The sequence below is a fragment of the Mesoplodon mirus genome (genome assembly GCF_964341445.2).
Source record: "Mesoplodon mirus genome assembly, chromosome: 1".
Taxonomy (NCBI): domain Eukaryota; kingdom Metazoa; phylum Chordata; class Mammalia; order Artiodactyla; family Ziphiidae; genus Mesoplodon; species Mesoplodon mirus.
Genome location: NC_138976.1, coordinates 169,643,213 through 169,669,239, shown reverse-complemented (window position 1 = coordinate 169,669,239; position 26,027 = coordinate 169,643,213).

The following is a 26,027-nucleotide window of genomic DNA, read 5'->3' as shown; positions in this document are numbered from 1 at the left end:
AGGGGAGACAATCAGTAAAGACTATCAATACCAGAATTAGATTCCCAAGGCCATCCATCAATTGTTGGAATAATCAGGTGCAAGGCAGAATATATACATAAAACTGGACCTGAAACAAGGAACAAGGATGATTTCAAAGACTGGTAGGATCTATACATATCATTGATAAAGCTAAATACTCAAAGGTTGTGTAATACAACAGATTAAGCATTGAGAAGAGTGAAATTATGCTGTTTTGAAAACTATGGCAGGTGAGATTTTCTGCCTAATTATATAAAAAGATTTCTCTAAAAATACACATTATTTCAATGATTTATTGGCTGTGAAATAAGTTAAGGTTATTTCAAATGGCTTATCTGCAAAGAAAGGTGAGATGTAGGGAATCACAGAAAGTCGAGGGGAAAATAAGTCAATATATACATTGCTATATGGTGAACTAAACCTTAGGCCAGCAACAATGGAGAGGACCTGACTCTTAGAAACTTACAAGTAAGCTGGAATCTTCAAAAGTTCAAATCTTTATAAGTAAAATATTTATTAAAATGAATAACCAAGTGTTTTAATTGACATCAGAAGATCAAAACAATAAACCCTGAGAACATAGAAAAAAGATAAATAAAGATATGAGCAGAACTTAATACAACACAAAACGTATAAAACTGAGGTGATTTAGTAAGTCCAAAAAATCTTCTTTGAAAAGATTGAAAAGACACACTTTGATTAAGGAAAACAAAAACATAAGTAAAGAATATACAGAAAGAATCAGGACAATGTTATAGCAGAGAATATATGAAATGCCAGTAAATTTGAACATTTCTGTAAAGTGGACCATTTCCTAGCTCCTAAAGTTTACCAAACCTGACACAAGAGGAAATCATTTAAGGTCATCATGTCTGCCCTTGGCATTCTCGGAACGCCCTGGCCTCAGGATGCAGCCTCTGTTGTCCATGGTAACCTGCGGAGAGGGGGCTGGGCTGAGGGTGGTTGGAACTCTGCCCTCACTGAAGGAGTGGGTGTGGCCATCTCTGCTGTGACTGAACAAAGAGCAGGGGAGCAGGGGGCCCAGGGCAGGGCCCTCAGAGCATGGCAGGTCCAGTGGGCTGTCACAAGCATTTAGGCCCAGGCCAAAGGGCGCCTTCTTTGTCTGCACAGCTGCCCAAACTCTCACCTTTCCACACAGGCCGACCTCTTACTTGAAGTGTGTGTGGAACCTGCCCTCACAGTACACCTCACTGCACAGCTAACCATAGGTCTGGGCATCGTATCTTCCTGCCAGGTGACCGAAGTTCGCAGGCAGATGTGTCCCAGGGACACATGCAAAGAGGCTCCTGCCCGGGCCACAGGCTGCCCACTGCCTCTGCCCCAGATCGGGGGCCGCCAATCAGCCCTGTCGGAGTCCCCTGCCTCTAGAGGGAGTATTGGACCAACACTTGTAGAAAACGGTGTTCTCGTGGGCAACTCATTGGAGGGACACAAATAAATCTTTGCCGACTTTCTGCTGAAGTTTATGAGCGTTCACACCTAAGCGTCTTACAAGGTCAGCTGTTTAGCTAAACATGAGCTCATGATCTAAATTTACACAATAATGAAGAAATCAGCAACGAGGGGAGACAATCAGTAAAGACTATCAATACCAGAATTAGATTCCCAAGGCCATCCATCAATTGTTGGAATAATCAGGTGCAAGGCAGAATATATACATAAAACTGGACCTGAAACAAGGAACAAGGATGTTTTCAAAGACTGGTAGGATCTCTAAAACATTTTTAAAGGACATGTCATTGATAAAGCTAAATACTCAAAGGTTGTGTAATACAACAGATTAAGCATTGAGAAGAGTGAAATTATGCTGTTTTGAAAACTATGGCAGGTGAGATTTTCTGCCTAATTATATAAGAAGATTTCTCTAAAAATACACATTATTTCAATGACTTATTGGCTGTGAAATAAGTTAAGGGTATTTCAAATGGCTTGTCTGCAAAGAAAGGTGAGATGTAGGGAATCACAGAAAGTCGAGGGGAAAATAGGTCAATATATACATTGCTATATGGTGAACTAAACCTTAGGCCAGCAACAATGGAGAGGACCTGACCCTTAGAAACTTACAAGTAAGCTGGAATCTTCAAAAGCTCAAATCTTTATAAGTAAAATATTTATTAAAATGAATAACCAAGTGTTTTAATTGACATCAGAAGATCAAAACAATAAACCCTGAGAACATAGAAAAAAGATAAATAAAGATATGAGCAGAACTTAATACAACAGAAAAGGTATAAAATTGAGGTGATTTAGTAAGTCCAAAGAATCTTCTTTGAAAAGATTGAAAAGACACACTTTGATTAAGGAAAACAAAAACATAAGTAAAGAATATACAGAAAGAATCAGGACAATGTTATAACAGAGAATATATGAAATGCCAGTAAATTTGAACATTTCTGTAAAGTGGACCATTTCCTAGCTCCTAAAGTTTACCAAACCTGACACAAGAGGAAATCATTTAAGGTCATCATGTCTGCCCTTGGCATTCTCGGACCGCCCTGGCCTCAGGATGCAGCCTCTGTAGTCCATGGTAACCTGCGGAGGGGGGGCGGAGATGATGGTGGTTGGAACTCTGGCCTCACTGAAGGAGTGGGTGTGGCCATCTCTGCTGTGACTGAACAAAGGGCAGGGGAGCAGGGGGCCCAGGGCAGGGCCCTCAGAGCACGGCAGGTCCAGTGGGGTGTCACAAGCATTTAGGCCCAGGCCAAAGGGCGCCTTCTTTGTCTGCACAGCTGCCCAAACTCTCACCTTTCCACTCAGGCCGACCTCTTACTTGAAGTGTGTGTGGAACCTGTCCTCACAGTACACCTCGCTGCACAGCTAACCATAGGTCTGGGCATCGTAGCTTCCTGCCAGGTGACCGAAGTTCGCAGGCAGATGTGTCCCAGGGACACATGCGGAGAGGCTCCTGCCCGGGCCACAGGCTGCCCACTGCCCCTGCCCCAGATCGGGGGCCGCCAATCAGCCCTGTCGGAGTCCCCTGCCTCTAGAGGGAGTATTGGACCAACACTTGTAGAAAACGGTGTCCTCGTGGGCAACTCATTGGAGGGACACAAATAAATCTTTGCCGTCTTTCTGCGGAAGCTTACGAGCGTTCACACCTAAGCGTCTTACAAGGTCAGCTGTTTAGCTAAACATGAGCTCATGATCTAAATTTACACAATAATGAAAAAATCAGCTACGAGGGGAGACAATCAGTAAAGACTATCAATACCAGAATTAGATTCCCAAGGCCATCCATCAATTGTTGGAATAATCAGGTGCAAGGCAGAATATATATATAAAACTGGACCTGAAACAAGGAACAAGGATGTTTTCAAAGACTGGTAGGATCTCTACATGTCATTGATAAAGCTAAATACTCAAAGGTTGTGTAATACAACAGATTAAGCATTGAGAAGAGTGAAATTATGCTGTTTTGAAAACTATGGCAGGTGAGATTTTCTGCCTAATTATATAAGAAGATTTCTCTAAAAATACACATTATTTCAATGACTTATTGGCTGTGAAATAAGTTAAGGGTATTTCAAATGGCTTGTCTGCAAAGAAAGGTGAGATGTAGGGAATCACAGAAAGTCGAGGGGAAAATAGGTCAATATATACATTGCTATATGGTGAACTAAACCTTAGGCCAGCAACAATGGAGAGGACCTGACCCTTTGAAACTTACAAGTAAGCTGGAATCTTCAAAAGCTCAAATCTTTATAAGTAAAATATTTATTAAAATGAATAACCAAGTGTTTTAATTGACATCAGAAGATCAAAACAATAAACCCTGAGAACATAGAAAAAAGATAAATAAAGATATGAGCAGAAATTAATACAACAGAAAACGTATAAAATTGAGGTGATTTAGTAAGTCCAAAGAATCTTCTTTGAAAAGATTGAAAAGACACACTTTGATTAAGGAAAACAAAAACATAAGTAAAGAATATACAGAAAGAATCAGGACAATGTTATAGCAGAGAATATATGAAATGCCAGTAAATTTGAACATTTCTGTAAAGTGGACCATTTCCTAGCTCCTAAAGTTTACCAAACCTGACACAAGAGGAAATCATTTAAGGTCATCATGTCTGCCCTTGGCATTCTCGGAACGCCCTGGCCTCAGGATGCAGCCTCTGTAGTCCAGGGTAACCTGCGGAGAGGGGGCGGGGCTGAGGGTGGTTGGAACTCTGGCCTCACTGAAGGAGTGGGTGTGGCCATCTCTGCTGTGACTGAACAAAGGGCAGGGGAGCAGGGGGCCCAGGGCAGGGCCCTCAGAGCACGGCAGGTCCAGTGGGGTGTCACAAGCATTTAGGCCCAGGCCAAAGGGCGCCTTCTTTGTCTGCACAGCTGCCCAAACTCTCACCTTTCCACTCAGGCCGACCTCTTACTTGAAGTGTGTGTGGAACCTGTCCTCACAGTACACCTCGCTGCACAGCTAACCATAGGTCTGGGCATCGTAGCTTCCTGCCAGGTGACCGAAGTTCGCAGGCAGATGTGTCCCAGGGACACATGCAAAGAGGCTCCTGCCCGGGCCACAGGCTGCCCACTGCCCCTGCCCCAGATCGGGGGCCGCCAATCAGCCCTGTCGGAGTCCCCTTCCTCTAGAGGGAGTATTGGACCAACACTTGTAGAAAACGGTGTCCTCGTGGGCAACTCATTGGAGGGACACAAATAAATCTTTGCCGTCTTTCTGCGGAAGCTTACGAGCGTTCACACCTAAGCGTCTTACAAGGTCAGCTGTTTAGCTAAACATGAGCTCATGATCTAAATTTACACAATAATGAAAAAATCAGCTACGAGGGGAGAAAATCAGTAAAGACTATCAATACCAGAATTAGATTCCCAAGGCCATCCATCAATTGTTGGAATAATCAGTTGCAAGGCAGAATATATATATAAAACTGGACCTGAAACAAGGAACAAGGATGTTTTCAAAGACTGGTAGGATCTCTACATGTCATTGATAAAGCTAAATACTCAAAGGTTGTGTAATACAACAGATTAAGCATTGAGAAGAGTGAAATTATGCTGTTTTGAAAACTATGGCAGGTGAGATTTTCTGCCTAATTATATAAGAAGATTTCTCTAAAAATACACATTATTTCAATGACTTATTGGCTGTGAAATAAGTTAAGGGTATTTCAAATGGCTTGTCTGCAAAGAAAGGTGAGATGTAGGGAATCACAGAAAGTCGAGGGGAAAATAGGTCAATATATACATTGCTATATGGTGAACTAAACCTTAGGCCGGCAACAATGGAGAGGACCTGACCCTTAGAAACTTACAAGTAAGCTGGAATCTTCAAAATTTCAAATCTTTATAAGTAAAATATTTATTAAAATGAATAACCAAGTGTTTTAATTGACATCAGAAGATCAAAACAATAAACCCTGAGAACATAGAAAAAAGATAAATAAAGATATGAGCAGAACTTAATACATCAGAAAACGTATAAAATTGAGGTGATTTAGTAAGTCCAAAGAATATTCTTTGAAAAGATTGAAAAGACACACTTTGATTAAGGAAAACAAAAACATAAGTAAAGAATATACAGAAAGAATCAGGACAATGTTATAGCAGAGAATATATGAAATGCCAGTAAATTTGAACATTTCTGTAAAGTGGACCATTTCCTAGCTCCTAAACTTTACCAAACCTGACACAAGAGGAAATCATTTAAGATCATCATGTCTGCCCTTGGCATTCTCTGAACGCCTTGGCCTCAGGATGCAGCCTCTGTAGTCCAGGGTAACCTGCGGAGAGGGGGCGGGGCTGAGGGTGGTTGGAACTCTGCCCTCACTGAAGGAGAGGGTGTGGCCATCTCTGCTGTGACTGAACAAAGGGCAGGGGAGCAGGGGGCCCAGGGCAGGGCCCTCAGAGCACGGCAGGTCCAGTGGGGTGTCACAAGCATTTAGGCCCAGGCCAAAGGGCGCCTTCTTTGTCTGCACAGCTGCCCAAACTCTCACCTTTCCACTCAGGCCGACCTCTTACTTGAAGTGTGTGTGGAACCTGTCCTCACAGTACACCTCGCTGCACAGCTAACCATAGGTCTGGGCATCGTAGCTTCCTGCCAGGTGACCGAAGTTCGCAGGCAGATGTGTCCCAGGGACACATGCAAAGACGCTCCAGCCCGGGCCACAGGCTGCCCACTGCCCCTGCCCCAGATCGGGGGCCGCCAATCAGCCCTGTCGGAGTCCCCTTCCTCTAGAGGGAGTATTGGACCAACACTTGTAGAAAACGGTGTCCTCGTGGGCAACTCATTGGAGGGACACAAATAAATCTTTGCCGTCTTTCTGCGGAAGCTTACGAGCGTTCACACCTAAGCGTCTTACAAGGTCAGCTGTTTAGCTAAACATGAGCTCATGATCTAAATTTACACAATAATGAAAAAATCAGCTACGAGGGGAGACAATCAGTAAAGACTATCAATACCAGAATTAGATTCCCAAGGCCATCCATCAATTGTTGGAATAATCAGGTGCAAGGCAGAATATATATATAAAACTGGACCTGAAACAAGGAACAAGGATGTTTTCAAAGACTGGTAGGATCTCTACATGTCATTGATAAAGCTAAATACTCAAAGGTTGTGTAATACAACAGATTAAGCATTGAGAAGAGTGAAATTATGCTGTTTTGAAAACTATGGCAGGTGAGATTTTCTGCCTAATTATATAAGAAGATTTCTCTAAAAATACACATTATTTCAATGACTTATTGGCTGTGAAATAAGTTAAGGGTATTTCAAATGGCTTGTCTGCAAAGAAAGGTGAGATGTAGGGAATCACAGAAAGTCGAGGGGAAAATAGGTCAATATATACATTGCTATATGGTGAACTAAACCTTAGGCCAGCAACAATGGAGAGGACCTGACCCTTTGAAACTTACAAGTAAGCTGGAATCTTCAAAAGCTCAAATCTTTATAAGTAAAATATTTATTAAAATGAATAACCAAGTGTTTTAATTGACATCAGAAGATCAAAACAATAAACCCTGAGAACATAGAAAAAAGATAAATAAAGATATGAGCAGAAATTAATACAACAGAAAACGTATAAAATTGAGGTGATTTAGTAAGTCCAAAGAATCTTCTTTGAAAAGATTGAAAAGACACACTTTGATTAAGGAAAACAAAAACATAAGTAAAGAATATACAGAAAGAATCAGGACAATGTTATAGCAGAGAATATATGAAATGCCAGTAAATTTGAACATTTCTGTAAAGTGGACCATTTCCTAGCTCCTAAAGTTTACCAAACCTGACACAAGAGGAAATCATTTAAGGTCATCATGTCTGCCCTTGGCATTCTCGGAACGCCCTGGCCTCAGGATGCAGCCTCTGTAGTCCAGGGTAACCTGCGGAGAGGGGGCGGGGCTGAGGGTGGTTGGAACTCTGGCCTCACTGAAGGAGTGGGTGTGGCCATCTCTGCTGTGACTGAACAAAGGGCAGGGGAGCAGGGGGCCCAGGGCAGGGCCCTCAGAGCACGGCAGGTCCAGTGGGGTGTCACAAGCATTTAGGCCCAGGCCAAAGGGCGCCTTCTTTGTCTGCACAGCTGCCCAAACTCTCACCTTTCCACTCAGGCCGACCTCTTACTTGAAGTGTGTGTGGAACCTGTCCTCACAGTACACCTCGCTGCACAGCTAACCATAGGTCTGGGCATCGTAGCTTCCTGCCAGGTGACCGAAGTTCGCAGGCAGATGTGTCCCAGGGACACATGCAAAGAGGCTCCTGCCCGGGCCACAGGCTTCCCACTGCCCCTGCCCCAGATCGGGGGCCGCCAATCAGCCCTGTCGGAGTCCCCTTCCTCTAGAGGGAGTATTGGACCAACACTTGTAGAAAACGGTGTCCTCGTGGGCAACTCATTGGAGGGACACAAATAAATCTTTGCCGTCTTTCTGCGGAAGCTTACGAGCGTTCACACCTAAGCGTCTTACAAGGTCAGCTGTTTAGCTAAACATGAGCTCATGATCTAAATTTACACAATAATGAAAAAATCAGCTACGAGGGGAGAAAATCAGTAAAGACTATCAATACCAGAATTAGATTCCCAAGGCCATCCATCAATTGTTGGAATAATCAGTTGCAAGGCAGAATATATATATAAAACTGGACCTGAAACAAGGAACAAGGATGTTTTCAAAGACTGGTAGGATCTCTACATGTCATTGATAAAGCTAAATACTCAAAGGTTGTGTAATACAACAGATTAAGCATTGAGAAGAGTGAAATTATGCTGTTTTGAAAACTATGGCAGGTGAGATTTTCTGCCTAATTATATAAGAAGATTTCTCTAAAAATACACATTATTTCAATGACTTATTGGCTGTGAAATAAGTTAAGGGTATTTCAAATGGCTTGTCTGCAAAGAAAGGTGAGATGTAGGGAATCACAGAAAGTCGAGGGGAAAATAGGTCAATATATACATTGCTATATGGTGAACTAAACCTTAGGCCGGCAACAATGGAGAGGACCTGACCCTTAGAAACTTACAAGTAAGCTGGAATCTTCAAAATTTCAAATCTTTATAAGTAAAATATTTATTAAAATGAATAACCAAGTGTTTTAATTGACATCAGAAGATCAAAACAATAAACCCTGAGAACATAGAAAAAAGATAAATAAAGATATGAGCAGAACTTAATACATCAGAAAACGTATAAAATTGAGGTGATTTAGTAAGTCCAAAGAATATTCTTTGAAAAGATTGAAAAGACACACTTTGATTAAGGAAAACAAAAACATAAGTAAAGAATATACAGAAAGAATCAGGACAATGTTATAGCAGAGAATATATGAAATGCCAGTAAATTTGAACATTTCTGTAAAGTGGACCATTTCCTAGCTCCTAAACTTTACCAAACCTGACACAAGAGGAAATCATTTAAAATCATCATGTCTGCCCTTGGCATTCTCTGAACGCCTTGGCCTCAGGATGCAGCCTCTGTAGTCCAGGGTAACCTGCGGAGAGGGGGCGGGGCTGAGGGTGGTTGGAACTCTGGCCTCACTGAAGGAGAGGGTGTGGCCATCTCTGCTGTGACTGAACAAAGGGCAGGGGAGCAGGGGGCCCAGGGCAGGGCCCTCAGAGCACGGCAGGTCCAGTGGGGTGTCTCAAGCATTTAGGCCCAGGCCAAAGGGCGCCTTCTTTGTCTGCACAGCTGCCCAAACTCTCACCTTTCCACTCAGGCCGACCTCTTACTTGAAGTGTGTGTGGAACCTGTCCTCACAGTACACCTCGCTGCACAGCTAACCATAGGTCTGGGCATCGTAGCTTCCTGCCAGGTGACCGAAGTTCGCAGGCAGATGTGTCCCAGGGACACATGCAAAGACGCTCCAGCCCGGGCCACAGGCTGCCCACTGCCCCTGCCCCAGATCGGGGGCCGCCAATCAGCCCTGTCGGAGTCCCCTTCCTCTAGAGGGAGTATTGGACCAACACTTGTAGAAAACGGTGTCCTCGTGGGCAACTCATTGGAGGGACACAAATAAATCTTTGCCGTCTTTCTGCGGAAGCTTACGAGCGTTCACACCTAAGCGTCTTACAAGGTCAGCTGTTTAGCTAAACATGAGCTCATGATCTAAATTTACACAATAATGAAAAAATCAGCTACGAGGGGAGACAATCAGTAAAGACTATCAATACCAGAATTAGATTCCCAAGGCCATCCATCAATTGTTGGAATAATCAGGTGCAAGGCAGAATATATATATAAAACTGGACCTGAAACAAGGAACAAGGATGTTTTCAAAGACTGGTAGGAACTCTACATGTCATTGATAAAGCTAAATACTCAAAGGTTGTGTAATACAACAGATTAAGCATTGAGAAGAGTGAAATTATGCTGTTTTGAAAACTATGGCAGGTGAGATTTTCTGCCTAATTATATAAGAAGATTTCTCTAAAAATACACATTATTTCAATGACTTATTGGCTGTGAAATAAGTTAAGGGTATTTCAAATGGCTTGTCTGCAAAGAAAGGTGAGATGTAGGGAATCACAGAAAGTCGAGGGGAAAATAGGTCAATATATACATTGCTATATGGTGAACTAAACCTTAGGCCAGCAACAATGGAGAGGACCTGACCCTTAGAAACTTACAAGTAAGCTGGAATCTTCAAAAGTTCAAATCTTTATAAGTAAAATATTTATTAAAATGAATAACCAAGTGTTTTAATTGACATCAGAAGATCAAAACAATAAACCCTGAGAACATAGAAAAAAGATAAACAAAGATATGAGCAGAACTTAATACATCAGAAAACGTATAAAATTGAGGTGATTTAGTAAGTCCAAAGAATCTTCTTTGAAAAGATTGAAAAGACACACTTTGATTAAGGAAAACAAAAACATAAGTAAAGAATATACAGAAAGAATCAGGACAATGTTATAGCAGAGAATATATGAAATGCCAGTAAATTTGAACATTTCTGTAAAGTGGACCATTTCCTAGCTCCTAAAGTTTACCAAACCTGACACAAGAGGAAATCATTTAAGGTCATCATGTCTGCCCTTGGCATTCTCGGAACGCCCTGGCCTCAGGATGCAGCCTCTGTAGTCCAGGGTAACCTGCGGAGAGGGGGCGGGGCTGAGGGTGGTTGGAACTCTGGCCTCACTGAAGGAGTGGGTGTGGCCATCTCTGCTGTGACTGAACAAAGGGCAGGGGAGCAGGGGGCCCAGGGCAGGGCCCTCAGAGCACGGCAGGTCCAGTGGGGTGTCACAAGCATTTAGGCCCAGGCCAAAGGGCGCCTTCTTTGTCTGCACAGCTGCCCAAACTCTCACCTTTCCACTCAGGCCGACCTCTTACTTGAAGTGTGTGTGGAACCTGTCCTCACAGTACACCTCGCTGCACAGCTAACCATAGGTCTGGGCATCGTAGCTTCCTGCCAGGTGACCGAAGTTCGCAGGCAGATGTGTCCCAGGGACACATGCAAAGAGGCTCCTGCCCGGGCCACAGGCTGCCCACTGCCCCTGCCCCAGATCGGGGGCCGCCAATCAGCCCTGTCGGAGTCCCCTTCCTCTAGAGGGAGTATTGGACCAACACTTGTAGAAAACGGTGTCCTCGTGGGCAACTCATTGGAGGGACACAAATAAATCTTTGCCGTCTTTCTGCGGAAGCTTACGAGCGTTCACACCTAAGCGTCTTACAAGGTCAGCTGTTTAGCTAAACATGAGCTCATGATCTAAATTTACACAATAATGAAAAAATCAGCTACGAGGGGAGAAAATCAGTAAAGACTATCAATACCAGAATTAGATTCCCAAGGCCATCCATCAATTGTTGGAATAATCAGTTGCAAGGCAGAATATATATATAAAACTGGACCTGAAACAAGGAACAAGGATGTTTTCAAAGACTGGTAGGATCTCTACATGTCATTGATAAAGCTAAATACTCAAAGGTTGTGTAATACAACAGATTAAGCATTGAGAAGAGTGAAATTATGCTGTTTTGAAAACTATGGCAGGTGAGATTTTCTGCCTAATTATATAAGAAGATTTCTCTAAAAATACACATTATTTCAATGACTTATTGGCTGTGAAATAAGTTAAGGGTATTTCAAATGGCTTGTCTGCAAAGAAAGGTGAGATGTAGGGAATCACAGAAAGTCGAGGGGAAAATAGGTCAATATATACATTGCTATATGGTGAACTAAACCTTAGGCCGGCAACAATGGAGAGGACCTGACCCTTAGAAACTTACAAGTAAGCTGGAATCTTCAAAATTTCAAATCTTTATAAGTAAAATATTTATTAAAATGAATAACCAAGTGTTTTAATTGACATCAGAAGATCAAAACAATAAACCCTGAGAACATAGAAAAAAGATAAATAAAGATATGAGCAGAACTTAATACATCAGAAAACGTATAAAATTGAGGTGATTTAGTAAGTCCAAAGAATATTCTTTGAAAAGATTGAAAAGACACACTTTGATTAAGGAAAACAAAAACATAAGTAAAGAATATACAGAAAGAATCAGGACAATGTTATAGCAGAGAATATATGAAATGCCAGTAAATTTGAACATTTCTGTAAAGTGGACCATTTCCTAGCTCCTAAACTTTACCAAACCTGACACAAGAGGAAATCATTTAAGATCATCATGTCTGCCCTTGGCATTCTCTGAACGCCTTGGCCTCAGGATGCAGCCTCTGTAGTCCAGGGTAACCTGCGGAGAGGGGGCGGGGCTGAGGGTGGTTGGAACTCTGGCCTCACTGAAGGAGAGGGTGTGGCCATCTCTGCTGTGACTGAACAAAGGGCAGGGGAGCAGGGGGCCCAGGGCAGGGCCCTCAGAGCACGGCAGGTCCAGTGGGGTGTCACAAGCATTTAGGCCCAGGCCAAAGGGCGCCTTCTTTGTCTGCACAGCTGCCCAAACTCTCACCTTTCCACTCAGGCCGACCTCTTACTTGAAGTGTGTGTGGAACCTGTCCTCACAGTACACCTCGCTGCACAGCTAACCATAGGTCTGGGCATCGTAGCTTCCTGCCAGGTGACCGAAGTTCGCAGGCAGATGTGTCCCAGGGACACATGCAAAGACGCTCCAGCCCGGGCCACAGGCTGCCCACTGCCCCTGCCCCAGATCGGGGGCCGCCAATCAGCCCTGTCGGAGTCCCCTTCCTCTAGAGGGAGTATTGGACCAACACTTGTAGAAAACGGTGTCCTCGTGGGCAACTCATTGGAGGGACACAAATAAATCTTTGCCGTCTTTCTGCGGAAGCTTACGAGCGTTCACACCTAAGCGTCTTACAAGGTCAGCTGTTTAGCTAAACATGAGCTCATGATCTAAATTTACACAATAATGAAAAAATCAGCTACGAGGGGAGACAATCAGTAAAGACTATCAATACCAGAATTAGATTCCCAAGGCCATCCATCAATTGTTGGAATAATCAGGTGCAAGGCAGAATATATATATAAAACTGGACCTGAAACAAGGAACAAGGATGTTTTCAAAGACTGGTAGGAACTCTACATGTCATTGATAAAGCTAAATACTCAAAGGTTGTGTAATACAACAGATTAAGCATTGAGAAGAGTGAAATTATGCTGTTTTGAAAACTATGGCAGGTGAGATTTTCTGCCTAATTATATAAGAAGATTTCTCTAAAAATACACATTATTTCAATGACTTATTGGCTGTGAAATAAGTTAAGGGTATTTCAAATGGCTTGTCTGCAAAGAAAGGTGAGATGTAGGGAATCACAGAAAGTCGAGGGGAAAATAGGTCAATATATACATTGCTATATGGTGAACTAAACCTTAGGCCAGCAACAATGGAGAGGACCTGACCCTTAGAAACTTACAAGTAAGCTGGAATCTTCAAAAGTTCAAATCTTTATAAGTAAAATATTTATTAAAATGAATAACCAAGTGTTTTAATTGACATCAGAAGATCAAAACAATAAACCCTGAGAACATAGAAAAAAGATAAACAAAGATATGAGCAGAACTTAATACATCAGAAAACGTATAAAATTGAGGTGATTTAGTAAGTCCAAAGAATCTTCTTTGAAAAGATTGAAAAGACACACTTTGATTAAGGAAAACAAAAACATAAGTAAAGAATATACAGAAAGAATCAGGACAATGTTATAGCAGAGAATATATGAAATGCCAGTAAATTTGAACATTTCTGTAAAGTGGACCATTTCCTAGCTCCTAAAGTTTACCAAACCTGACACAAGAGGAAATCATTTAAGGTCATCATGTCTGCCCTTGGCATTCTCGGAACGCCCTGGCCTCAGGATGCAGCCTCTGTAGTCCAGGGTAACCTGCGGAGAGGGGGCGGGGCTGAGGGTGGTTGGAACTCTGGCCTCACTGAAGGAGTGGGTGTGGCCATCTCTGCTGTGACTGAACAAAGGGCAGGGGAGCAGGGGGCCCAGGGCAGGGCCCTCAGAGCACAGCAGGTCCAGTGGGGTGTCACAAGCATTTAGGCCCAGGCCAAAGGGCGCCTTCTTTGTCTGCACAGCTGCCCAAACTCTCACCTTTCCACTCAGGCCGACCTCTTACTTGAAGTGTGTGTGGAACCTGTCCTCACAGTACACCTCGCTGCACAGCTAACCATAGGTCTGGGCATCGTAGCTTCCTGCCAGGTGACCGAAGTTCGCAGGCAGATGTGTCCCAGGGACACATGCAAAGAGGCTCCTGCCCGGGCCACAGGCTGCCCACTGCCCCTGCCCCAGATCGGGGGCCGCCAATCAGCCCTGTCGGAGTCCCCTTCCTCTAGAGGGAGTATTGGACCAACACTTGTAGAAAACGGTGTCCTCGTGGGCAACTCATTGGAGGGACACAAATAAATCTTTGCCGTCTTTCTGCGGAAGCTTACGAGCGTTCACACCTAAGCGTCTTACAAGGTCAGCTGTTTAGCTAAACATGAGCTCATGATCTAAATTTACACAATAATGAAAAAATCAGCTACGAGGGGAGAAAATCAGTAAAGACTATCAATACCAGAATTAGATTCCCAAGGCCATCCATCAATTGTTGGAATAATCAGTTGCAAGGCAGAATATATATATAAAACTGGACCTGAAACAAGGAACAAGGATGTTTTCAAAGACTGGTAGGATCTCTACATGTCATTGATAAAGCTAAATACTCAAAGGTTGTGTAATACAACAGATTAAGCATTGAGAAGAGTGAAATTATGCTGTTTTGAAAACTATGGCAGGTGAGATTTTCTGCCTAATTATATAAGAAGATTTCTCTAAAAATACACATTATTTCAATGACTTATTGGCTGTGAAATAAGTTAAGGGTATTTCAAATGGCTTGTCTGCAAAGAAAGGTGAGATGTAGGGAATCACAGAAAGTCGAGGGGAAAATAGGTCAATATATACATTGCTATATGGTGAACTAAACCTTAGGCCGGCAACAATGGAGAGGACCTGACCCTTAGAAACTTACAAGTAAGCTGGAATCTTCAAAATTTCAAATCTTTATAAGTAAAATATTTATTAAAATGAATAACCAAGTGTTTTAATTGACATCAGAAGATCAAAACAATAAACCCTGAGAACATAGAAAAAAGATAAATAAAGATATGAGCAGAACTTAATACATCAGAAAACGTATAAAATTGAGGTGATTTAGTAAGTCCAAAGAATATTCTTTGAAAAGATTGAAAAGACACACTTTGATTAAGGAAAACAAAAACATAAGTAAAGAATATACAGAAAGAATCAGGACAATGTTATAGCAGAGAATATATGAAATGCCAGTAAATTTGAACATTTCTGTAAAGTGGACCATTTCCTAGCTCCTAAACTTTACCAAACCTGACACAAGAGGAAATCATTTAAGATCATCATGTCTGCCCTTGGCATTCTCTGAACGCCTTGGCCTCAGGATGCAGCCTCTGTAGTCCAGGGTAACCTGCGGAGAGGGGGCGGGGCTGAGGGTGGTTGGAACTCTGGCCTCACTGAAGGAGAGGGTGTGGCCATCTCTGCTGTGACTGAACAAAGGGCAGGGGAGCAGGGGGCCCAGGGCAGGGCCCTCAGAGCACGGCAGGTCCAGTGGGGTGTCACAAGCATTTAGGCCCAGGCCAAAGGGCGCCTTCTTTGTCTGCACAGCTGCCCAAACTCTCACCTTTCCACTCAGGCCGACCTCTTACTTGAAGTGTGTGTGGAACCTGTCCTCACAGTACACCTCGCTGCACAGCTAACCATAGGTCTGGGCATCGTAGCTTCCTGCCAGGTGACCGAAGTTCGCAGGCAGATGTGTCCCAGGGACACATGCAAAGACGCTCCAGCCCGGGCCACAGGCTGCCCACTGCCCCTGCCCCAGATCGGGGGCCGCCAATCAGCCCTGTCGGAGTCCCCTTCCTCTAGAGGGAGTATTGGACCAACACTTGTAGAAAACGGTGTCCTCGTGGGCAACTCATTGGAGGGACACAAATAAATCTTTGCCGTCTTTCTGCGGAAGCTTACGAGCGTTCACACCTAAGCGTCTTACAAGGTCAGCTGTTTAGCTAAACATGAGCTCATGATCTAAATTTACACAATAATGAAAAAATCAGCTACGAGGGGAGACAATCAGTAAAGACTATCAATACCAGAATTAGATTCCCAAGGCCATCCATCAATTGTTGGAATAATCAGGTGCAAGGCAGAATATATATATAAAACTGGACCTGAAACAAGGAACAAGGATGTTTTCAAAGACTGGTAGGAACTCTACATGTCATTGATAAAGCTAAATACTCAAAGGTTGTGTAATACAACAGATTAAGCATTGAGAAGAGTGAAATTATGCTGTTTTGAAAACTATGGCAGGTGAGATTTTCTGCCTAATTATATAAGAAGATTTCTCTAAAAATACACATTATTTCAATGAATTATTGGCTGTGAAATAAGTTAAGGGTATTTCAAATGGCTTGTCTGCAAAGAAAGGTGAGATGTAGGGAATCACAGAAAGTCGAGGGGAAAATAGGTCAATATATACATTGCTATATGGTGAACTAAACCTTAGGCCGGCAACAATGGAGAGGACCTGACCCTTAGAAACTTACAAGTAAGCTGGAATCTTCAAAATTTCAAATCTTTATAAGTAAAATATTTATTAAAATGAATAACCAAGTGTTTTAATTGACATCAGAAGATCAAAACAATAAACCCTGAGAACATAGAAAAAAGATAAATAAAGATATGAGCAGAACTTAATACATCAGAAAACGTATAAAATTGAGGTGATTTAGTAAGTCCAAAGAATATTCTTTGAAAAGATTGAAAAGACACACTTTGATTAAGGAAAACAAAAACATAAGTAAAGAATATACAGAAAGAATCAGGACAATGTTATAGCAGAGAATATATGAAATGCCAGTAAATTTGAACATTTCTGTAAAGTGGACCATTTCCTAGCTCCTAAACTTTACCAAACCTGACACAAGAGGAAATCATTTAAGATCATCATGTCTGCCCTTGGCATTCTCTGAACGCCTTGGCCTCAGGATGCAGCCTCTGTAGTCCAGGGTAACCTGCGGAGAGGGGGCGGGGCTGAGGGTGGTTGGAACTCTGGCCTCACTGAAGGAGAGGGTGTGGCCATCTCTGCTGTGACTGAACAAAGGGCAGGGGAGCAGGGGGCCCAGGGCAGGGCCCTCAGAGCACGGCAGGTCCAGTGGGGTGTCACAAGCATTTAGGCCCAGGCCAAAGGGCGCCTTCTTTGTCTGCACAGCTGCCCAAACTCTCACCTTTCCACTCAGGCCGACCTCTTACTTGAAGTGTGTGTGGAACCTGTCCTCACAGTACACCTCGCTGCACAGCTAACCATAGGTATGGGTATCGTAGCTTCCTGCCAGGTGACCGAAGTTCGCAGGCAGATGTGTCCCAGGGACACATGCAAAGACGCTCCAGCCCGGGCCACAGGCTGCCCACTGCCCCTGCCCCAGATCGGGGGCCGCCAATCAGCCCTGTCGGAGTCCCCTTCCTCTAGAGGGAGTATTGGACCAACACTTGTAGAAAACGGTGTCCTCGTGGGCAACTCATTGGAGGGACACAAATAAATCTTTGCCGTCTTTCTGCGGAAGCTTACGAGCGTTCACACCTAAGCGTCTTACAAGGTCAGCTGTTTAGCTAAACATGAGCTCATGATCTAAATTTACACAATAATGAAAAAATCAGCTACGAGGGGAGACAATCAGTAAAGACTATCAATACCAGAATTAGATTCCCAAGGCCATCCATCAATTGTTGGAATAATCAGGTGCAAGGCAGAATATATATATAAAACTGGACCTGAAACAAGGAACAAGGATGTTTTCAAAGACTGGTAGGAACTCTACATGTCATTGATAAAGCTAAATACTCAAAGGTTGTGTAATACAACAGATTAAGCATTGAGAAGAGTGAAATTATGCTGTTTTGAAAACTATGGCAGGTGAGATTTTCTGCCTAATTATATAAGAAGATTTCTCTAAAAATACACATTATTTCAATGAATTATTGGCTGTGAAATAAGTTAAGGGTATTTCAAATGGCTTGTCTGCAAAGAAAGGTGAGATGTAGGGAATCACAGAAAGTCGAGGGGAAAATAGGTCAATATATACATTGCTATATGGTGAACTAAACCTTAGGCCAGCAACAATGGAGAGGACCTGACCCTTAGAAACTTACAAGTAAGCTGGAATCTTCAAAAGTTCAAATCTTTATAAGTAAAATATTTATTAAAATGAATAACCAAGTGTTTTAATTGACATCAGAAGATCAAAACAATAAACCCTGAGAACATAGAAAAAAGATAAACAAAGATATGAGCAGAACTTAATACATCAGAAAACGTATAAAATTGAGGTGATTTAGTAAGTCCAAAGAATCTTCTTTGAAAAGATTGAAAAGACACACTTTGATTAAGGAAAACAAAAACATAAGTAAAGAATATACAGAAAGAATCAGGACAATGTTATAGCAGAGAATATATGAAATGCCAGTAAATTTGAACATTTCTGTAAAGTGGACCATTTCCTAGCTCCTAAAGTTTACCAAACCTGACACAAGAGGAAATCATTTAAGGTCATCATGTCTGCCCTTGGCATTCTCGGAACGCCCTGGCCTCAGGATGCAGCCTCTGTAGTCCAGGGTAACCTGCGGAGAGGGGGCGGGGCTGAGGGTGGTTGGAACTCTGGCCTCACTGAAGGAGTGGGTGTGGCCATCTCTGCTGTGACTGAACAAAGGGCAGGGGAGCAGGGGGCCCAGGGCAGGGCCCTCAGAGCACGGCAGGTCCAGTGGGGTGTCACAAGCATTTAGGCCCAGGCCAAAGGGCGCCTTCTTTGTCTGCACAGCTGCCCAAACTCTCACCTTTCCACTCAGGCCGACCTCTTACTTGAAGTGTGTGTGGAACCTGTCCTCACAGTACACCTCGCTGCACAGCTAACCATAGGTCTGGGCATCGTAGCTTCCTGCCAGGTGACCGAAGTTCGCAGGCAGATGTGTCCCAGGGACACATGCAAAGAGGCTCCTGCCCGGGCCACAGGCTTCCCACTGCCCCTGCCCCAGATCGGGGGCCGCCAATCAGCCCTGTCGGAGTCCCCTTCCTCTAGAGGGAGTATTGGACCAACACTTGTAGAAAACGGTGTCCTCGTGGGCAACTCATTGGAGGGACACAAATAAATCTTTGCCGTCTTTCTGCGGAAGCTTACGAGCGTTCACACCTAAGCGTCTTACAAGGTCAGCTGTTTAGCTAAACATGAGCTCATGATCTAAATTTACACAATAATGAAAAAATCAGCTACGAGGGGAGAAAATCAGTAAAGACTATCAATACCAGAATTAGATTCCCAAGGCCATCCATCAATTGTTGGAATAAACAGTTGCAAGGCAGAATATATATATAAAACTGGACCTGAAACAAGGAACAAGGATGTTTTCAAAGACTGGTAGGATCTCTACATGTCATTGATAAAGCTAAATACTCAAAGGTTGTGTAATACAACAGATTAAGCATTGAGAAGAGTGAAATTATGCTGTTTTGAAAACTATGGCAGGTGAGATTTTCTGCCTAATTATATAAGAAGATTTCTCTAAAAATACACATTATTTCAATGACTTATTGGCTGTGAAATAAGTTAAGGGTATTTCAAATGGCTTGTCTGCAAAGAAAGGTGAGATGTAGGGAATCACAGAAAGTCGAGGGGAAAATAGGTCAATATATACATTGCTATATGGTGAACTAAACCTTAGGCCGGCAACAATGGAGAGGACCTGACCCTTAGAAACTTACAAGTAAGCTGGAATCTTCAAAATTTCAAATCTTTATAAGTAAAATATTTATTAAAATGAATAACCAAGTGTTTTAATTGACATCAGAAGATCAAAACAATAAACCCTGAGAACATAGAAAAAAGATAAATAAAGATATGAGCAGAACTTAATACATCAGAAAACGTATAAAATTGAGGTGATTTAGTAAGTCCAAAGAATATTCTTTGAAAAGATTGAAAAGACACACTTTGATTAAGGAAAACAAAACATAAGTAAAGAATATACAGAAAGAATCAGGACAATGTTATAGCAGAGAATATATGAAATGCCAGTAAATTTGAACATTTCTGTAAAGTGGACCATTTCCTAGCTCCTAAACTTTACCAAACCTGACACAAGAGGAAATCATTTAAGATCATCATGTCTGCCCTTGGCATTCTCTGAACGCCTTGGCCTCAGGATGCAGCCTCTGTAGTCCAGGGTAACCTGCGGAGAGGGGGCGGGGCTGAGGGTGGTTGGAACTCTGGCCTCACTGAAGGAGAGGGTGTGGCCATCTCTGCTGTGACTGAACAAAGGGCAGGGGAGCAGGGGGCCCAGGGCAGGGCCCTCAGAGCACGGCAGGTCCAGTGGGGTGTCACAAGCATTTAGGCCCAGGCCAAAGGGCGCCTTCTTTGTCTGCACAGCTGCCCAAACTCTCACCTTTCCACTCAGGCCGACCTCTTACTTGAAGTGTGTGTGGAACCTGTCCTCACAGTACACCTCGCTGCACAGCTAACCATAGGTCTGGGCATCGTAGCTTCCTGCCAGGTGACCGAAGTTCGCAGGCAGATGTGTCCCAGGGACACATGCAAAGACGCTCCAGCCCGGGCCACAGGCTGCCCACTGCCCCTGCCCCAGATCGGGGGCCGCCAATCAGCCCTGTCGGAGTCCCCTTCCTCTAGAGGGAGTATTGGACCAACACTTGTAGAAAACGGTGTCCTCGTGGGCAACTCATTGGAGGGACACAAATAAATCTTTGCCGTCTTTCTGCGGAAGCTTACGAGCGTTCACACCTAAGCGTCTTACAAGGTCAGCTGTTTAGCTAAACATGAGCTCATGATCTAAATTTACACAATAATGAAAAAATCAGCTACGAGGGGAGACAATCAGTAAAGACTATCAATACCAGAATTAGATTCCCAAGGCCATCCATCAATTGTTGGAATAATCAGGTGCAAGGCAGAATATATATATAAAACTGGACCTGAAACAAGGAACAAGGATGTTTTCAAAGACTGGTAGGAACTCTACATGTCATTGATAAAGCTAAATACTCAAAGGTTGTGTAATACAACAGATTAAGCATTGAGAAGAGTGAAATTATGCTGTTTTGAAAACTATGGCAGGTGAGATTTTCTGCCTAATTATATAAGAAGATTTCTCTAAAAATACACATTATTTCAATGACTTATTGGCTGTGAAATAAGTTAAGGGTATTTCAAATGGCTTGTCTGCAAAGAAAGGTGAGATGTAGGGAATCACAGAAAGTCGAGGGGAAAATAGGTCAATATATACATTGCTATATGGTGAACTAAACCTTAGGCCAGCAACAATGGAGAGGACCTGACCCTTAGAAACTTACAAGTAAGCTGGAATCTTCAAAAGTTCAAATCTTTATAAGTAAAATATTTATTAAAATGAATAACCAAGTGTTTTAATTGACATCAGAAGATCAAAACAATAAACCCTGAGAACATAGAAAAAAGATAAACAAAGATATGAGCAGAACTTAATACATCAGAAAACGTATAAAATTGAGGTGATTTAGTAAGTCCAAAGAATCTTCTTTGAAAAGATTGAAAAGACACACTTTGATTAAGGAAAACAAAAACATAAGTAAAGAATATACAGAAAGAATCAGGACAATGTTATAGCAGAGAATATATGAAATGCCAGTAAATTTGAACATTTCTGTAAAGTGGACCATTTCCTAGCTCCTAAAGTTTACCAAACCTGACACAAGAGGAAATCATTTAAGGTCATCATGTCTGCCCTTGGCATTCTCGGAACGCCCTGGCCTCAGGATGCAGCCTCTGTAGTCCAGGGTAACCTGCGGAGAGGGGGCGGGGCTGAGGGTGGTTGGAACTCTGGCCTCACTGAAGGAGTGGGTGTGGCCATCTCTGCTGTGACTGAACAAAGGGCAGGGGAGCAGGGGGCCCAGGGCAGGGCCCTCAGAGCACGGCAGGTCCAGTGGGGTGTCACAAGCATTTAGGCCCAGGCCAAAGGGCGCCTTCTTTGTCTGCACAGCTGCCCAAACTCTCACCTTTCCACTCAGGCCGACCTCTTACTTGAAGTGTGTGTGGAACCTGTCCTCACAGTACACCTCGCTGCACAGCTAACCATAGGTCTGGGCATCGTAGCTTCCTGCCAGGTGACCGAAGTTCGCAGGCAGATGTGTCCCAGGGACACATGCAAAGAGGCTCCTGCCCGGGCCACAGGCTGCCCACTGCCCCTGCCCCAGATCGGGGGCCGCCAATCAGCCCTGTCGGAGTCCCCTTCCTCTAGAGGGAGTATTGGACCAACACTTGTAGAAAACGGTGTCCTCGTGGGCAACTCATTGGAGGGACACAAATAAATCTTTGCCGTCTTTCTGCGGAAGCTTACGAGCGTTCACACCTAAGCGTCTTACAAGGTCAGCTGTTTAGCTAAACATGAGCTCATGATCTAAATTTACACAATAATGAAAAAATCAGCTACGAGGGGAGACAATCAGTAAAGACTATCAATACCAGAATTAGATTCCCAAGGCCATCCATCAATTGTTGGAATAATCAGGTGCAAGGCAGAATATATATATAAAACTGGACCTGAAACAAGGAACAAGGATGTTTTCAAAGACTGGTAGGATCTCTACATGTCATTGATAAAGCTAAATACTCAAAGGTTGTGTAATACAACAGATTAAGCATTGAGAAGAGTGAAATTATGCTGTTTTGAAAACTATGGCAGGTGAGATTTTCTGCCTAATTATATAAGAAGATTTCTCTAAAAATACACATTATTTCAATGACTTATTGGCTGTGAAATAAGTTAAGGGTATTTCAAATGGCTTGTCTGCAAAGAAAGGTAAGATGTAGGGAATCACAGAAAGTCGAGGGGAAAATAGGTCAATATATACATTGCTATATGGTGAACTAAACCTTAGGCCAGCAACAATGGAGAGGACCTGACCCTTAGAAACTTACAAGTAAGCTGGAATCTTCAAAAGTTCAAATCTTTATAAGTAAAATATTTATTAAAATGAATAACCAAGTGTTTTAATTGACATCAGAAGATCAAAACAATAAACCCTGAGAACATAGAAAAAAGATAAATAAAGATATGAGCAGAACTTAATACATCAGAAAACGTATAAAATTGAGGTGATTTAGTAAGTCCAAAGAATCTTCTTTGAAAAGATTGAAAAGACACACTTTGATTAAGGAAAACAAAAACATAAGTAAAGAATATACAGAAAGAATCAGGACAATGTTATAGCAGAGAATATATGAAATGCCAGTAAATTTGAACATTTCTGTAAAGTGGACCATTTCCTAGCTCCTAAAGTTTACCAAACCTGACACAAGAGGAAATCATTTAAGGTCATCATGTCTGCCCTTGGCATTCTCGGAACGCCCTGGCCTCAGGATGCAGCCTCTGTAGTCCATGGTAACCTGCGGAGAGGGGGCGGGGCTGAGGGTGGTTGGAACTCTGGCCTCACTGAAGGAGTGGGTGTGGCCATCTCTGCTGTGACTGAACAAAGGGCAGGGGAGCAGGGGGCCCAGGGCAGGGCCCTCAGAGCACGGCAGGTCCAGTGGGGTGTCACAAGCATTTAGGCCCAGGCCAAAGGGCGCCTTCTTTGTCTGCACAGCTGCCCAAACTCTCACCTTTCCACTCAGGCCGACCTCTTACTTGAAGTGTGTGTGGAACCTGTCCTCACAGTACACCTCGCTGCACAGCTAACCATAGGTCTGGGCATCGTAGCTTCCTGCCAGGTGACCGAAGTTCGCAGGCAGATGTGTCCCAGGGACACATGCAAAGAGGCTCCTGCCCGGGCCACAGGCTGCCCACTCCCCCTGCCCCAGATCGGGGGCCGCCAATCAGCCCTGTCGGAGTCCCCTTCCTGTAGAGGGAGTATTGGACCAACACTTGTAGAAAACGGTGTCCTCGTGGGCAACTCATTGGAGGGACACAAATAAATAATTGCCGTCTTTCTGCGGAAGCTTACGAGCGTTCACACCTAAGCGTCTTACAAGGTCAGCTGTTTAGCTAAACATGAGCTCATGATCTAAATTTACACAATAATGAAAAAATCAGCTACGAGGGGAGACAATCAGTAAAGACTATCAATACCAGAATTAGATTCCCAAGGCCATCCATCAATTGTTGGAATAATCAGGTGCAAGGCAGAATATATACATAAAACTGGACCTGAAACAAGGAACAAGGATGTTTTCAAAGACTGGTAGGATCTCTAAAACATTTTTAAAGGACATGTCATTGATAAAGCTAAATACTCAAAGGTTGTGTAATACAACAGATTAAGCATTGAGAAGAGTGAAATTATGCTGTTTTGAAAACTATGGCAGGTGAGATTTTCTGCCTAATTATATAAGAAGATTTCTCTAAAAATACACATTATTTCAATGACTTATTGGCTGTGAAATAAGTTAAGGGTATTTCAAATGGCTTGTCTGCAAAGAAAGGTGAGATGTAGGGAATCACAGAAAGTCGAGGGGAAAATAGGTCAATATATACATTGCTATATGGTGAACTAAACATTAGGCCAGCAACAATGGAGAGGACCTGACCCTTAGAAACTTACAAGTAAGCTGGAATCTTCCAAAGTTCAAATCTTTATAAGTAAAATATTTATTAAAATGAAAAACCAAGTGTTTTAATTGACATCAGAAGATCAAAACAATAAACCCTGGGAACATAGAAAAAAGATAAATAAAGATAGGAGCAGAACTTAATACAACAGAAAACGTATAAAATTCAGGTGATTTAGTAAGTCCAAAGAATCTTCTTTGAAAAGATTGAAAAGACACACTTTGATTAAGGAAAACAAAAACATAAGTAAAGAATATACAGAAAGAATCAGGACAATGTTATAACAGAGAATATATGAAATGCCAGTAAATTTGAACATTTCTGTAAAGTGGACCATTTCCTAGCTCCTAAAGTTTACCAAACCTGACACAAGAGGAAATCATTTAAGGTCATCATGTCTGCCCTTGGCATTCTCGGAACGCCCTGGCCTCAGGATGCAGCCTTTGTTGTCCATGGTAACCTGCGGAGAGGGGGAGGGGCTGAGGGTGGTTGGAACTCTGGCCTCACTGAAGGAGTGGGTGTGGCCATCTCTGCTGTGACTGAACAAAGGGCAGGGGAGCAGGGGGCCCAGGGCAGGGCCCTCAGAGCACGGCAGGTCCAGTGGGGTGTCACAAGTATTTAGGCCCAGGACAAAGGGCGCCTTCTTTGTCTGCACAGCTGCCCAAACTCTCACCTTTCCACTCAGGCCGACCTCTTACTTGAAGTGTGTGTGGAACCTGTCCTCACAGTACACCTCGCTGCACAGCTAACCATAGGTCTGGGCATCGTAGCTTCCTGCCAGGTGACCGAAGTTCACAGGCAGATGTGTCCCAGGGACACATGCAAAGAGGCTCCTGCCCGGGCCACAGGCTGCCCACTGCCCCTGCCCCAGATCGGGGGCCGCCAATCAGCCCTGTCGGAGTCCCCTTCCTCTAGAGGGAGTATTGGACCAACACTTGTAGAAAACGGTGTCCTCGTGGGCAACTCATTGGAGGGACACAAATAAATCTTTGCCGTCTTTCTGCGGAAGCTTACGAGCGTTCACACCTAAGCGTCTTACAAGGTCAGCTGTTTAGCTACACATGAGCTCATGATCTAAATTTACACAATAATGAAAAAATCAGCTACGAGGGGAGACAATCAGTAAAGACTATCAATACCAGAATTAGATTCCCAAGGCCATCCATCAATTGTTGGAATAATCAGGTGCAAGGCAGAATATATACATAAAACTGGAACTGAAACAAGGAACAAGGATGTTTTCAAAGACTGGTAGGATCTCTAAAACATTTTTAAAGGACATGGCATTGATAAAGCTAAATACTCAAAGGTTGTGTAATACAACAGATTAAGCATTGAGAAGAGTGAAATTATGCTGTTTTGAAAACTATGGCAGGTGAGATTTTCTGCCTAATTATATAAGAAGATTTCTCTAAAATTACACATTATTTCAATGATTTATTGGCTGTGAAATAAG